Source organism: Oncorhynchus keta, chromosome 12 (genome assembly GCF_023373465.1).
Source record: "Oncorhynchus keta strain PuntledgeMale-10-30-2019 chromosome 12, Oket_V2, whole genome shotgun sequence".
Taxonomy (NCBI): domain Eukaryota; kingdom Metazoa; phylum Chordata; class Actinopteri; order Salmoniformes; family Salmonidae; genus Oncorhynchus; species Oncorhynchus keta.
In genome coordinates this window covers 21,967,913-21,982,680 of record NC_068432.1, presented here as the reverse complement: position 1 = coordinate 21,982,680, position 14,768 = coordinate 21,967,913, and the positions used below count along the sequence as shown (strand labels likewise).

General features: G+C 43.7%; 1 protein-coding gene across 3 annotated transcripts in view; it reads left to right on the top strand.

Moving 5' to 3' along the window:
• The window catches only part of LOC118391136 (delta-sarcoglycan-like), a 284,512-nt gene that overhangs the window by 259,762 nt on the left and 9,982 nt on the right, over window positions 1-14,768 (top strand). The window lies entirely within an intron of this gene.

Here is a 14,768-nt window from a genome sequence, read left to right as displayed (position 1 = left end):
AATTGTACACTGTCTCTTTAAAATGTCAGGTTTGTCCTGACAACATTCAAGAAATCTGTCATTCATTCATTGCTATGATCATTGCTTTCTTCCGGTTGTCATCTCGTACGTGTGGCAGAGCCACAGAACAGAAATGGCAAAGAATCACACCACCCACAAGTCCCGTATGGCCCACAGGAATGGGATCAAGAAGCCCAGATCAAACCGCTATGAGTCCATGAAAGGGGTCGTAACTAAGTTCATGAAGAACATGCTTTTCTCCAAGAAGCACAATTAGAAAGTCCATAAGACAGCCAATACAGCAGCCAAGAAGATCGCTGATGCAGCACCAGCAAGCCCTTAGACTGGGTGGCTCTCTGTGTATCTCCAAGTTCCATTGACTTATGCACAATAAAGCTATGCTTTGTAAAACAATATATATATATATATATATATATATATATATATATATATATATATATATATATATACACAGTACTGAAGAGTGAAATGTTTGGACACACTGACTCATTCCAGGGTTTTTCTTTATTTTTACTATGTTCTACATTGTAAACTATGAAATAACACATATGGAATCAAGTGTTAAACAAATCCAAATATATTTTATATTTGAGATTCTTCAATGTAGCCACTCTTTGCCTTGATGACAGCTTTGCACACTCTTGGCATTCTCTCAACCAGCTTCATGAGGTAGTCACCTGGAATGCATTTCAATTGACAGGTGTGCCTTGTTAAAAGTTAATTTGTGGAATGTTTTCCTTATTAATGTGTTTGAGCCAATCAGTTGTGTTGTGACAAGGTAGGGGTCGTATACAGAAGAAAGCCCTATTTGGTCCATATTATGGCAAGAACAGCTCAAATAAGCAAAGACAAATGACAGTCCATCATTACTTTAAAACATGAAGGTCAGTCAATATGGAAAATGTCAAGAACTTTGAAATGATGAAATTGGCTCTCATGAGGACAACCACAGGAAAGGAAGACCCAGAGTTACCTCTGCTGCAGACTGGTACTGTATATATACACGTACATACATATTGTGTATACACAAAAAATGCTATGATCATTGATATCCTGAAGAAGCTATCCAATTACAATTTAGGAGACCATCTTATCCATAGCAATTTACGTATATACATTTTCATACTGATCCCATGTGGGAATTGAAGCCACAACCCTGGCATTGCTATACAAGCTGAGCCACACAGGATTATCATCCCTGTTCCTTTCTTTCTGTGCCACAAAATGCTTGGATATACTGGTAAAGTTACCAGGTTGTTAGCTTGCCAATGAAGTAACATGACTGAACAAAGAGTAAACAAAACATGAATGACTCGCGAGTAGTTTTAGAACATCCCATGACATGGTTTATGAATGTAAGCTGCAGTCCCGGCAAGCCACTATAGGAAGATAAAAATGCTGCGCAGGTAATATGGGTCAGATCTTTTGAACTGGTTGGGCTTCAAGCAAGCTGTTTTTGCTGTAGTAATGGTGCAACTATGACGCTATCGAATCTGCACTTGCTTTTTTTGTTTAGTGCACTTGGAAACAACGTTAGAGTGTAGCCTTATCATTAAAACAATTATTATCTGGGGGGTTTTCCTAGTCGCACAGTGCTCCCCAAAAAAACTCTTAGTCACACAGCAAAACATTTTGTTCCACTTTAGAGCCCTTTTTACAGTGTAACATTAAACTGCTAAAGCCTTTGAACTGGTTCAGAAGGTTTTGACTCTTTCTTCCAATTACCTGTAGCTTGGAGAAACTCTGTAAGCAATGTATACTCCTCCAGCAATTAGCTCTACTTCCTGTCCAGTAGAATGTCGATGGAGAACCATTCGGAAGCGTTATTTTGTGGATTCTGACATGTAGAGATCAATGGCCGTATCTTTGGCAGGACTGCTGCTTGGATCGGCCCTCAGTACGCCCAGATCAATGCCCGGATGCTCATCAAAATTGAATTCAAGGAGCTTTTCACTCGTGAAGAGGGAAAGATTAATGAGTTTAGGTGCTGGCTGGCAAGTGGTTGAGTAGACATGACAGGGGAGACACATTGGTAGAGAGAGAGAGATAATGAATGTTAGCAATTTATGTTATTCTTTAATAACACAGACCCCAATGCAAATCAGGGGGAGGAAAATCGGTTCATTTGAAGAGGACAAATCATACAGGTAGATAGATGGTCATTCTCCCCTGTCCTCAGGGGTGCTCTCTCCAGTGGATCTCTCCTGTGATTATCTCCCAAGAACAAAAGGACAGCATGTAGTTTTATAACCCAGCAAAAGCCTGTGGTTGACCAATTAGAATCCCTTGCAATAAAACTAGCCAATGGACAAATGACAAGTATCCTATTTCAGAAGACATATTCCTCTCATGTTTCTGAACCATTGATCAATAATTCCCTATTACAGAAAAAACACTATTTCCCTTAATCGTTATTACTCTATTGACTTCTTGTCCTTTTGACCTCTCGTCCTCTGTCTCTACATTGTGTATTTATCTTCAACATATCTTCAACATATTCATACACTCCCCTAAAGACCATTTAAAAAATAATGTATTTTTAGAAAACAATTAAAAAACATGAACAAATAGACAGTATAAAAAACATTAGCAGTAAGCATAAAATAATTCACATTAAACACCTTGCATTTCTATAAAACACAAAGGGCACACAGTACTTGCTGTAACAATAAAAAATGGATTTCCAAAAAGTTATAGAAAATAAGTATTAACAGGTGTAATGATGATGTCCCGATTCCTACCACATCCTGTATTAGGAGGAAACTCACACACACAAAAAATAACAATTGTCTGCAAGACAATATTCAATCATCCTATTGGCAAGGTAATCATTCCCCAAGTCCTTTAAAAGTGCTCTTCCACACTGGTATCAGTCCCACATAGATAACTGTTGGAAATTATGTTCTGACAGTCTGCCGGGAGTGAGAAATTCTTCTTCCGTTCCACTGGTTGCACTTCACCGGTAATCTTGTATTATTTCAGGTACAGTCCTTAAATCGAAGGATATTGCTGCAGCCTCAGACGATAGATGATCATAACCTGTAACGAAGGAAACAAAAAGTGAAAGTAACATGTCCTGGTTTTAAGAGAGATTGATATTGCACATAGATCTCCCTAAGTAAGCAAGCCCCAATTTTCAGAAAAACGTTGGACATTTCACCTAGATGTCCCTAATATGATGACTGCGGTATACAACATAGAAGCTTATCAGGTTCTGCTCATCTTACTATGCTTCTTCACCTGAGATTGGCCCCTGTTTCCTAATCAATCAGTCCTTTATTCTCCGGGCTCCACTTTGTCATCAAAATGGACAACCTTGCAATGAATGACATGTATCCATCGTGATTGCCCCTGTACTTTTACTGTTGAACTCGTTATGAGCAAAACTTGATAAGGACCTTCGCATGTTGGCCCTAATGTGTCTGTTTCATATTTTTTTACCATCACCCACTGTCCTGGTACTACATCATGTTCCCCCTTGGGAGTTATTCCCCACGCCTAATTGTCTGTCTGCTTCCCCTACTGTTGTATGCAATAGTTAAGCATTGTGTCACTCATGAAGTGAAAGTCTGCTTTTCTAAAATCTAACGTGCCTGGTATTATCACATTGTCCATTGTAGTAACTAACAATGCCCAGCCTGCCTCACACCCCCTCCACAATGCTTGAACCATCTGTGTATAGGATAAACTCAGGTTTTTCCAACGAATGACTCTATAAACCCATCAGAGAGCTGATCCTAAACCAACTCACAACAGTCGTGTTCACGTAATGTGGTATCTGTAGGATACATCTGAGTAGCTGGATTACATGGTGTCTTTTCAACTATACCCATGTCCCATAAATCTTTAATCGCTACTGTAGTAGCGTCCATAGCTTCCTTGCTAATGGGATATTGTTTTGTTCAAGGTGGGGCAACACCTGTCAAGCACACTGGTTCCATATCCCAAGTTCCACACAAATTTTTCTTCGTAGTACAAATAGGATGGTTCTGAACTGTAGAGCCCTGCAGTTGTCTAATTTGCCACGTCACCTTTCCTTCAGAAAAGTTCAATGTAGAGTCAAGTTGCATAATAAGAGCTTCTGGTCAGCGGGGTGGTGGCACCGGGATCCTCATCTCTCCCAAGTGGTCATTCTCTCTTTCTCCCCTTACCCATCTGTCTATCGCCTCCTTTGAATTTCATGCTGTCACAGTTACCAGCCCTTTCAAGCTTAACATCCTTATCATTTATCGCCCTCCAGGTCCCCTCAGAGAGTTCATCAATGAGCTTGATGTCTTGATAAGCTCCTTTCCTGAGGACGGCTCACCTCTCACAGTTCTGGGCGACTTTAACCTCCCCACGTCTACCTTTGACTCATTCCTCTCTGCCTCCTTCTTTCCACTCCTTTCCTCTTTTGACCTCACCCTCTCACCTTCCCCCCCTACTCACAAGGCAGGCAATACGCTCGACCGCATCTTTACTAGATGCTGTTCTTCCACTAACCTCATTGCAACTCCCCTCCAAGTCTCCGACCACTACCTTGTATCCTTTTCCCTCTCGCTCTCATCCAACACTTCCCACACTGCCCCTACTCGGATGGTATCGCGCCATCCCAACCTTCGCTCTCTCTCCCCGCTACTCTCTCCTCTTCCATCCTATCATCTCTTCCCTCTGCTCAAACCTTCTCCAACCTATCTCCTGATTCTGCCTCCTCAACCCTCCTCTCCTCCCTTTCTGCATCCTTTGACTCTCTATGTCCCCTATCTTCCAGGCCGGCTCGGTCCTCCCCTCCCGCTCTGAGGCTCGACGACTCATTGCGAGCTCACAGAACAGGGCTCTGGGCAGCCGAGCGGAAATGGAGGAAAACTCGCCTCCCTGCGGACCTGGCATCCTTTCGCTCCCTCCTCTCTACATTTTCCTCCTCTGTCTCTGCTGCTAAAGCCACTTTCTACCACTCTAAATTCCAAGCATCTGCCTCTAACCCTAGGAAGCTCTTTGCCACCTTCTCCTCCCTCCTGAATCCTCCTCCCCCTCCCCCCTCCTCCCTCTCTGCAGATGACTTCGTCAACCATTTTGAAAAGAAGGTCGACGACATCCGATCCTCGTTTGCTAAGTCAAACGACACCGCTGGTTCTGCTCACACTGCCCTACCCTGTGCTCTGACCTCTTTCTCCCCTCTCTCTCCAGATGAAATCTCGCGTCTTGTGACGGCCGGCCGCCCAACAACCTGCCCGCTCGACCCTATCCCCTCCTCTCTTCTCCAGACCATTTCCGGAGACCTTCTCCCTTACCTCACCTCGCTCATCAACTCATCCCTGACCGCTGGCTACGTCCCTTCCGTCTTCAAGAGAGCTAGAGTTGCACCCCTTCTGAAAAAACCTACACTCGATCCCTCCGATGTCAACAACTACAGACCAGTATCCCTTCTTTCTTTTCTCTCCAAAACTCTTGAACGTGCCGTCCTTGGCCAGCTCTCCCGCTATCTCTCTCAGAATGACCTTCTTGATCCAAATCAGTCAGGTTTCAAGACTAGTCATTCAACTGAGACTGCTCTTCTCTGTATCACGGAGGCGCTCCGCACTGCTAAAGCTAACTCTCTCTCCTCTGCTCTCATCCTTCTAGACCTATCGGCTGCCTTCGATACTGTGAACCATCAGATCCTCCTCTCCACCCTCTCCGAGTTGGGCATCTCCGGCGCGGCCCAGGTCGCTCCTACCAGGTGGCGTGGCGAGAATCTGTCTCCTCACCACGCGCTCTCACCACTGGTGTCCCCCAGGGCTCTGTTCTAGGCCCTCTCCTATTCTCGCTATACACCAAGTCACTTGGCTCTGTCATAACCTCACATGGTCTCTCCTATCATTGCTATGCAGACGACACACAATTAATCTTCTCCTTTCCCCCTTCTGATGACCAGGTGGCGAATCGCATCTCTGCATGTCTGGCAGACATATCAGTGTGGATGACGGATCACCACCTCAAGCTGAACCTCGGCAAGACGGAGCTGCTCTTCCTCCCGGGGAAGGACTGCCCGTTCCATGATCTCGCCATCACGGTTGACAACTCCATTGTGTCCTCCTCCCAGAGCGCTAAGAACCTTGGCGTGATCCTGGACAACACCCTGTCGTTCTCAACTAACATCAAGGCGGTGGCCCGTTCCTGTAGGTTCATGCTCTACAACATCCGCAGAGTACGACCCTGCCTCACACAGGAAGCGGCGCAGGTCCTAATCCAGGCACTTTTCATCTCCCGTCTGGATTACTGCAACTCGCTGTTGGCTGGGCTCCCTGCCTGTGCCATTAAACCCCTACAACTTATCCAGAACGCCGCAGCCCGTCTGGTGTTCAACCTTCCCAAGTTCTCTCACGTCACCCCGCTCCTCCGCTCTCTCCACTGGCTTCCAGTTGAAGCTCGCATCCGCTACAAGACCATGGTGCTTGCCTACGGAGCTGTGAGGGGAACGGCACCTCAGTACCTCCAGGCTCTGATCAGGCCCTACACCCAAACAAGGGCACTGCGTTCATCCACCTCTGGCCTGCTCGCCTCCCTACCACTGAGGAAGTACAGTTCCCGCTCAGCCCAGTCAAAACTGTTCGCTGCTCTGGCTCCCCAATGGTGGAACACACTCCCTCACGACGCCAGGACAGCGGAGTCAATCACCACCCTCCGGAGACACCTGAAACCCCACCTCTTTAAGGAATACCTAGGATAGGATAAAGTAATCCTTCTCACCCCCCTTAAAAGATTTAGATGCACTATTGTAAAGTGGCTGTTCCACTGGATGTCATAAGGTGAATGCACCAATTTGTAAGTCGCTCTGGATAAGAGCGTCTGCTAAATGACTTAAATGTAAATAACATCAAGGCCTAAAATAGGTTGTTCAAATGAGCCTATCCACACCCCTACATCAATCTTCAATGGACCAATAGAATTTGATAATGGTTTAGTCTGTTTCATATTTGTCACCCCCTACTCCTGTGGCTCTCATCTTCTTGCCTGTGTACTGAGGACATACATGTCTTGCATAAGATATCGGCAATATAGTGACTTCAGGACCCGTATCTACTAAAAAAATCTACTGCAAAGTTGTTAACCATCATGTTCCCATATATTCCATCCAATTTCAGCTGAGATGGGACATAGAGGGAGTCCATTAGTTTACCTCCACAGCATCCAGCAAAATCTGCTGCTGAGCCGGAGAGAGCTTCTTAAATTTCTGCATCAGCATTGTGTCGTTGGGGCTGTTGTCGTGATTCCATTTTCCCTTAGACGGACCCTGCTTCTCCTGGTCATTCCTCATAAGAACATATTTTCTTTCCGACATTCTCGTTGCCAGTGACCAGAAATCCCGCAATAATGACATACACCAGGGTTCTATTTTACTGAACGAATAATGTTGTTGGTTTCACTCGGAACCTGCACAAATCTGATAACAGCAGGTTTATTATGTTGATTTGTATTTATATTTATTATGGATCCCCATTAGCCATGCTGCCAAAGCAGCAGCTACTCTTCCTGTGGTCTAGCAAGATTAAGGCAGTTTATACAATTTTAAAAACATTACAATACATTTACAGATTTCACAACAGACTGTGTGCCCTCAGGCCCCTACTCCACCACTATCACATATCCACAGTACTAAATCAATGTGTGTGTGTGTGTGTGTGTGTGTGTGTGTGTGTGTGTGTGTGTGTGTGTGTGTGTGTGTGTGTGTGTGTGTGTGTGTGTGTGTCTAAGCCAATATTTGTGTTGCTCACAATCCCTGCTTCTTCCATAACATGTTTTATTATCTGTTTTTTTAAATACAATTTTACTGCTTGCGTCAGTTATTTGATGTGGAATAGAGTTCCATGTTGTCTGGCTCTATGTAGTACTAGTACTGTGTGACTCCCATAGTCTGTTCTGGACTTGGGGACTGTGAAGAGACCTCTTGTGGCATGTCTTGTGGGGTATGCATGGGTGTCTGAGCTGTGTGCCAGTAGTTTAGACAAACAGCTTGGTGCATTCAACATGTCAATACCTCTCATAAATACAAGTAGTAATGAAGTCAATCTCTCCACCACTTTCAGCCAGGAGACATTACCATGCATATTATTAATGTTAGCTCTCTATGTACATCCAAGGGCAAGCCGTGCTGCCCTGTTCTGAGCCAATTGCAATTTTCCTATGTCTTTTTTTGTGGCACCTGACCACACGACTGAACAGTAGTCAACGTGCGACAAAACTAGGGCCTGTAGGACCTGCCTTGTTGATAGTGTTGTTAAGAAGGAAGAGCATCGCTTTATTATAGACAGACTTCTCCCCATCTCCTCCCCAGTACTATTAGTTTTTGAAATATTTAAGGCTAACTTACTCCTTGCCACCACTCTGAAACTAATTGCAGCTCTTTGTTGAATGTTGCAGTCCTTTCAGTCGCTGTAGTATCTGATGTGTATAGTGTTAGGTCATCCGCATGCATAGACACTCTGGCTTTACTCAAAGTTAGTGGCATGTCGTTAGTAAAAAAGCAAGGGGTCTAAACAGCTACCCTGGGGAATTCCTAATTCTAACTGGATTATATTTGAGAGGCTTCCATTAAAGAACACCCTCTGTGTTCTGTTAGACAAGTAACTATTTATCCACATTGTATCAGGGGGTGTATAGCCATAACACATTTGTTTTTTGATGTCTCTGTCCAGTCGTGACAACTTGTCAATGTTGTCACCGTAGTTGTCTCTCCCAGTCATTAGTTGTGGAAACTATTTTTTCCCCCGCAAATCATCATGTATGGATTGCATCAGCTGATGAGTGATTACCCTCAATTCCTCCAAAAATGGGACATCGTCATCTTCCATGCCAGGTAACCCACTGTGTCTAACCACCTCTGCTCTAAACATTTCTTCAAAATCAACAAACGGTTCTTTCAGTTTTTGAACACATTTGGTTATCTCTCCCCTATTGGTACCCTTAAGGAAAACATGGATGGCTCTCCATCCATTGGCCACATCTTGCTTTTCAACACCCACAGCTCTATAAACCTTTTCTTCAACTACACCATGTTCGCGGTTGTTCAGACCAAAGGCTAGTAACTGTAACCCATCATGAAGATGTAGATTGTAGAGTTTCTTATAATGCTTCAAATGGTCTCACGTTTTTATACCCACTTCTCGGGGATGTTTCAAAGTTTTCGACCATTCATCCAACTGTTTTGGAGATGCTGATTTATGTGTGTTTACTGTCACCGGAGGTTTCTCTTTACTACCTTTTACAGTCTGTGTTCTAGTTGGCCTAAGACATTGTTCGTCACCGCTGTCAGAATCTGTTGACTCAAAGCCAGGCAGTGCTGACCAGAGGCTTGAAACCCAATCATTCTTGCGCGACTCTTGCGCGACTGAAGATGGATTGAAGGAACACATGGTCCTCCACATGTTGGAGCCAAGTATGTTTTCACGACTCTTGCCTGTAATTGTTGAATTTCTTCTTTCAAGGTTTTGATTTGTGAACCAAGAGCTTTCAAACTATCCTTATCTCTCTGCAATGTCCTGTCATGAGCTGCAACATCGAGACCATCCTGACTGGTTGCATCACTACCTGATACGGCAATTGCTTGGCCTCAGACCGCAAGGCACTACAGAGGGTAGTGCGTACGGCACAATACATCACTGGGGCTAAGCTGCCTGCCATCCAGGACCTCTACACCAGGCGGTGTCAGAGGAAGGCCCTAAAAATTGTCAAAGACTCCAGCCACCCCAGTCATAGACTGTTCTCTCTACCTCCGCATGGCAAGCGATACTGGAGTGCCAAGTCTAGGACAAAAAGGCTTCTCAACAGTTTTTACCCCCAAGCCATAAGACTCCTGAACAGGTAATCAAATGGCTACCTGGACTATTTGCAATCTGTGCCCCCCCAACCCCTCATTTATGCTGCTGCTACTCTATGTTTATCATATATGCATAGTCACTTTTAATTATACAGTCATGTACATACTACCTCAATTGGCCTGACCAACCAGTGCCCCCCGCACATTGGCTAACCGGGCTATATGCATTGTGTCCAGCCACCCGCCAACCCCTCTTTTACGCAACTGCTACACTCTGTTTATCATACAGTTGAAGTCGGAAGTTTACATACACACATTAGCCAAATACATTTAAACAATTCCTGACATTTAATCGTAGTAAAAATTCCCTGTCTTAGGTCAGTTAGGATCGCCACTTTATTTTAAGAATGTGAAATTTCAGAATTAAAGTTGAAAGAATAATTTATTTCAGCTTTTATTTCTTTCATCACATTCCCAGTGGGTCAGAAGTTTACATACACTCAATTCATATTTGGTAGCATTGCCTTTAAATTGTTTCCCTTGGGTCAAACATTTCAGGTAGCCTTTCACAAACTTTCCTCAATAAGTTGGTTGAATTTTGGCCCATTCCTCCTTACAGAGCTGGTGTAACAAAGTCAGGTTTGTAGGCCTCCTTGCTCATACGCGCTTTTTCAGTTATGCCCACAAATGTTCTATAGGATTGAGGTCAGGGCTTTGTGATGGCTACTCCAATGCCTTGACTTTGTTGTCCTTAAGCCATTTTGGCTCAACTTTGGAAGTATGCTTGGGGTCATTGTCCATTTGGAAGACCCATTTGCAACCAAGCTTTAACTTCTTGACTGATGTCTTGAGATTTTTTTAAGTGCACCAGTCCATCCTGCACTCAAATTATGTCAATTAGCCTATCAGAAGCTTCTAAAGCCATGACATAATTTTCTGGAATTTTCCAAGCTGTTTAAAGGCACAGTCAAGTTAGTGTATGTAAACTTCTGTCCCACTGGAATTGTGATACGTTGAATTATAAGTGAAATAATCTGTCTGTAAACCATTTTTGGAAAAATGTCTTGTGTCATGCACAAAGTAGATGTCCTAACCGACATGCCAAAACTATAGTTTGTTGACACGACATTTGAGGAGTGGTTGAAAAACAAGTTTTAATGACTCCAAGTATATGTCAACTTCCGGTTTCAACTGTATATGCATAGTCACTGTAACCATATCTACATGTACATACTACCTCAATCAGCCCGACTAACCGGTGCCTGTATGTAGCCTCGCTACTGTGTCTTTTTACTGTTGGTTTTATTCCTTTACTTACCTATTGTTCACCTAATACCTTTTTTGCACTGTTGGTTAGAGCCTGTAAGTAAGCATTTCACTGGAAGGCCTACACCTTTTGTATTTGGCACACATGACAAATAAACTTTGATCTGATTTGATTCTCCCAAAATAATTTCTCATCCCGTTTTCTTAATTTGGCTAATACAGTTAAAGACCACCGTGTCTTTGTCAAGGAATTAGACATTCTCCGTATATTTCCCCAAGCTTTTTGTATATCAGACAGATTCCATATTCCATCTTTGTCAATAATGATGGAATATTTATTTATTATCTCTTGCCTACACTTCTCTACTTTGAAATGGTTCTTCATATCATTAGACAGTGAATTTAAAAGGAGCTGTTCTGCCCTTTTCTAGAGTGGTTTTCTCTCTTAACAATGGCATTATATTAACTTCAAAAGCTGTATAATATATGTCTCTATCTTTATATATTTATTTAACCCCAAAATATGTATATACAGTGGCAAGAAAAAGTATGTGAACCCTTTGGAATTACCTAGATTTCTGCATAAATTGGTCGTCAAATTTGATCTGATCTTCATCTAAGTCACATTAATAGACAACCATAGTGTGCTTAAACTAATAACACAGAAAATATTGTATTTTTCTTGTCTATATTGTATACATAATTTAAACATTCACAGTTTAGGTTGGAAAAAGTATGTGAACCCCGAGGCTAATGACTAATTGGAGTCCAATCAATAAGATGAGATTGGAGATGTTGGTTAGAGCTACCTTACCCTATAAAAAACACTCACAAAATTAGAGTTTGCTATTCACAAGAAGCATTACCTGATGTGAACCATGCCTCGAGCAAAAGAGATCTCAGAAGACCTAAGATTAAGAATTGTTGACCTGCATAAAGCTGGAAAGGGTTACAAAAGTACCTCTACAAGCCTTGATGTTCATCAGTCCATGGTAAGACAAATTGTCTATAAATGGAGAAAGTTCAGCACTGTTGCTACTCTCCCTAGGAGTGACTGTCCTGCAAAGATGACTGCAAGAGCACAGCACAGAATGCTCAATCAGATTAAGAAGAATCCAAGTGTCAGCTAAAGACATACAGAAATCTCTGGAACATGCTAACATCTCTGACGAGTCTAAAATACGTAAAACATTAAACAAGAATGGTGTTCATGGGAGGATACCACGGAAGAAGACACTGCTGTCCAAAAAAAACATTGCTGCACGTCTGAAGTTTGCAAAAGTGCACCTGGATGTTCCACAGCGCTACTGGCAAAATATTCTGTGGATAGATGAAACTACAGTTGAGTTGTTTGGAAGGAACACACAACACTGTTTGTGGAGAAAAAAAGGCACAGCACACCAACATCAACACCTCATCCCAACTGTAAAGTATGGAGGAGGGAGTGGTGGCGGGAGCATCATGGTTTGGGGCTACTTTGCTGCCTCAGGGCCTGGACAGCGTGCTATACTTGACAGAAAAATGAATTCCCAAGTTTATCAAGACATTTTGCAGGAGAATGTTAGGCTATCTGTCCACCAATTGAAGCTCAACAGAAGTTGGGTGATGCAACAGGACAACAACACAAAAGTAAATCAGCAACAGAATGGCTTCAACAGAAGAAAATATGGCTTCTGGAGTGGCCCAGTCAGAGTCCTGACCTCTACCTGATTTGAGATGCTGTGGCATGACCTCAAGACAGCAGTTCACACCAGACATCCCGAAAATATTGCTGAACACAAACAGTTTTGTAAAGGGGAATGGTCCAAAATTCCTCTTCTCCGTTGTGCAGGTCTGATCCGCAACTACAGAAAATGTTTGGTTGAGGTTATTGCTGCCAAAGGAGGGTCAACCAGTTATTAAATCCAACGGTTAACATACTTTACCACCCTGCACTGTGAACGTTTATACGGTGTGTTCAATAAAGACATGAACATGTATAATTGTTTGTGTGTTATTAGTTTAAGCAAACTGTTTTTGTCTATTGTTGTAACATAGATGAAGATCAGATCAAATTTAATGACCATTTTATGCAGAAATCCAGGTAAATTCGAAGGGTTCACATACTTTTTTCTTGCCACTGTATATACACTGCTCAAAAAAATAAAGGGAACACTTAAACAACACAATGTAACTCCAAGTCAATCACACTTCTGTGAAATCAAACTATCCACTTAGGAAGCAACACTGATTGACAATAAATTTCACATGCTGTTGTGCAAATGGAATAGACAACTGGTGGAAATTATAGGCAAGACACCCCCAATAAAGGAGTGGTTCTGCAGGTGGTGACGACAGACCACTTCTCAGTTCTATGCTTCCTCTGGCTGATGTTTTGGTCATTTTTGAATGCTGGCGGTGCTTTCACTCTAGTGGTAGCATGAGACGAAGTCTACAATGCACACAAGCGGCTCAGGTAGTGCAGCTCATCCAGGATGGGACATCAATGCGAGCTGTGGCAAGAAGGTTTGCTGTGTCTGTCAGCGTAGTGTCCAGAGCATGGAGGTGCTACCAGGAGACGGGCCAGTACATCAGGAGACGTGGAGGAGGCCGTAGGAGGGCAACAACCCAGCAGCAGGACCGCTACCTCCGCCTTTGTGCAAGGAGGAGCAGGAGGAGCACTGCCAGAGCCCTGCAAAAATGACCTCCAGCAGGCCACAAATGTGCATGTGTCTGCTCAAATGGTCAGAAACAGACTCCATGAGGGTGGTATGAGGGCCCGACATCCACAGGTGGGGGTTGTGCTTACAGCCCAACACTGTGCAGGACGTTTGGCATTTGCCAGAGAACACCAAGATTGGCAAATTCGCCACTGGCGCCCTGTGCTCTTCACAGATGAAAGCAGGTTCACACTGAGCACATGTGACAGACGTGACAGTCTGGAGATGCCGTGGAGAATGTTCTGCTGCCTGCAACATCCTCCAGCATGGCCGGTTTGGCGGTGGGTCAGTCATGGTGAGGGGTGGCATTTCTTTGGGGGGCCGCACAGCCCTCCATGTGCTCGCCAGAGGTAGCCTGACTACCATTAGGTACCGAGATGAGATCCTCAGACCCCTTGTGAGACCATATGCTGGTGCAGTTGGCCCTGGGTTCCTCCTAATGCAAGACAATGCTAGACCTCATGTGGCTGGAGTGTGTCAGCAGTTCCTGCAAGAGGAAGGCATTGATGCTATGGACTGGCCCGCCTGTTCCCCAGGCCTGAATCCATTTGAGCACATCTGAGACATCATGTCTCACTCCATCCACCAACGCCACGTTGCAACACAGACTGTCCAGGAGTTGACGGATGCTTTAGTCCAGGTCTGGAGGAGTTCCCTCAGGAGACCATCCGCCACCACATCAGGAGCATGCCCAGGCATTGTAGGGAGGTCATACAGGCACGTGGAGGCCACACACACTACTGAGCCTCATTGTGACTTGTTTTAAGGACATTACATCAAAGTTGGATCAGCCTGTAGTGTGGTTTTCCACTTTAATTTTGAGTGTGACTCCAAATCCAGACCTCCATGGGTTGATAAATTTGATCTCGATTCATAATTGTTGTGTGATTTTGTTGTCAGCACATTCAACTATGTAAAGAAAAAAGTATTTAATAAGAATATTTCATTCATTCAGATCTAGGATGTGTTATTTTAGTGTTCCCTTTATTTTTTTGAGCAGTGTATAT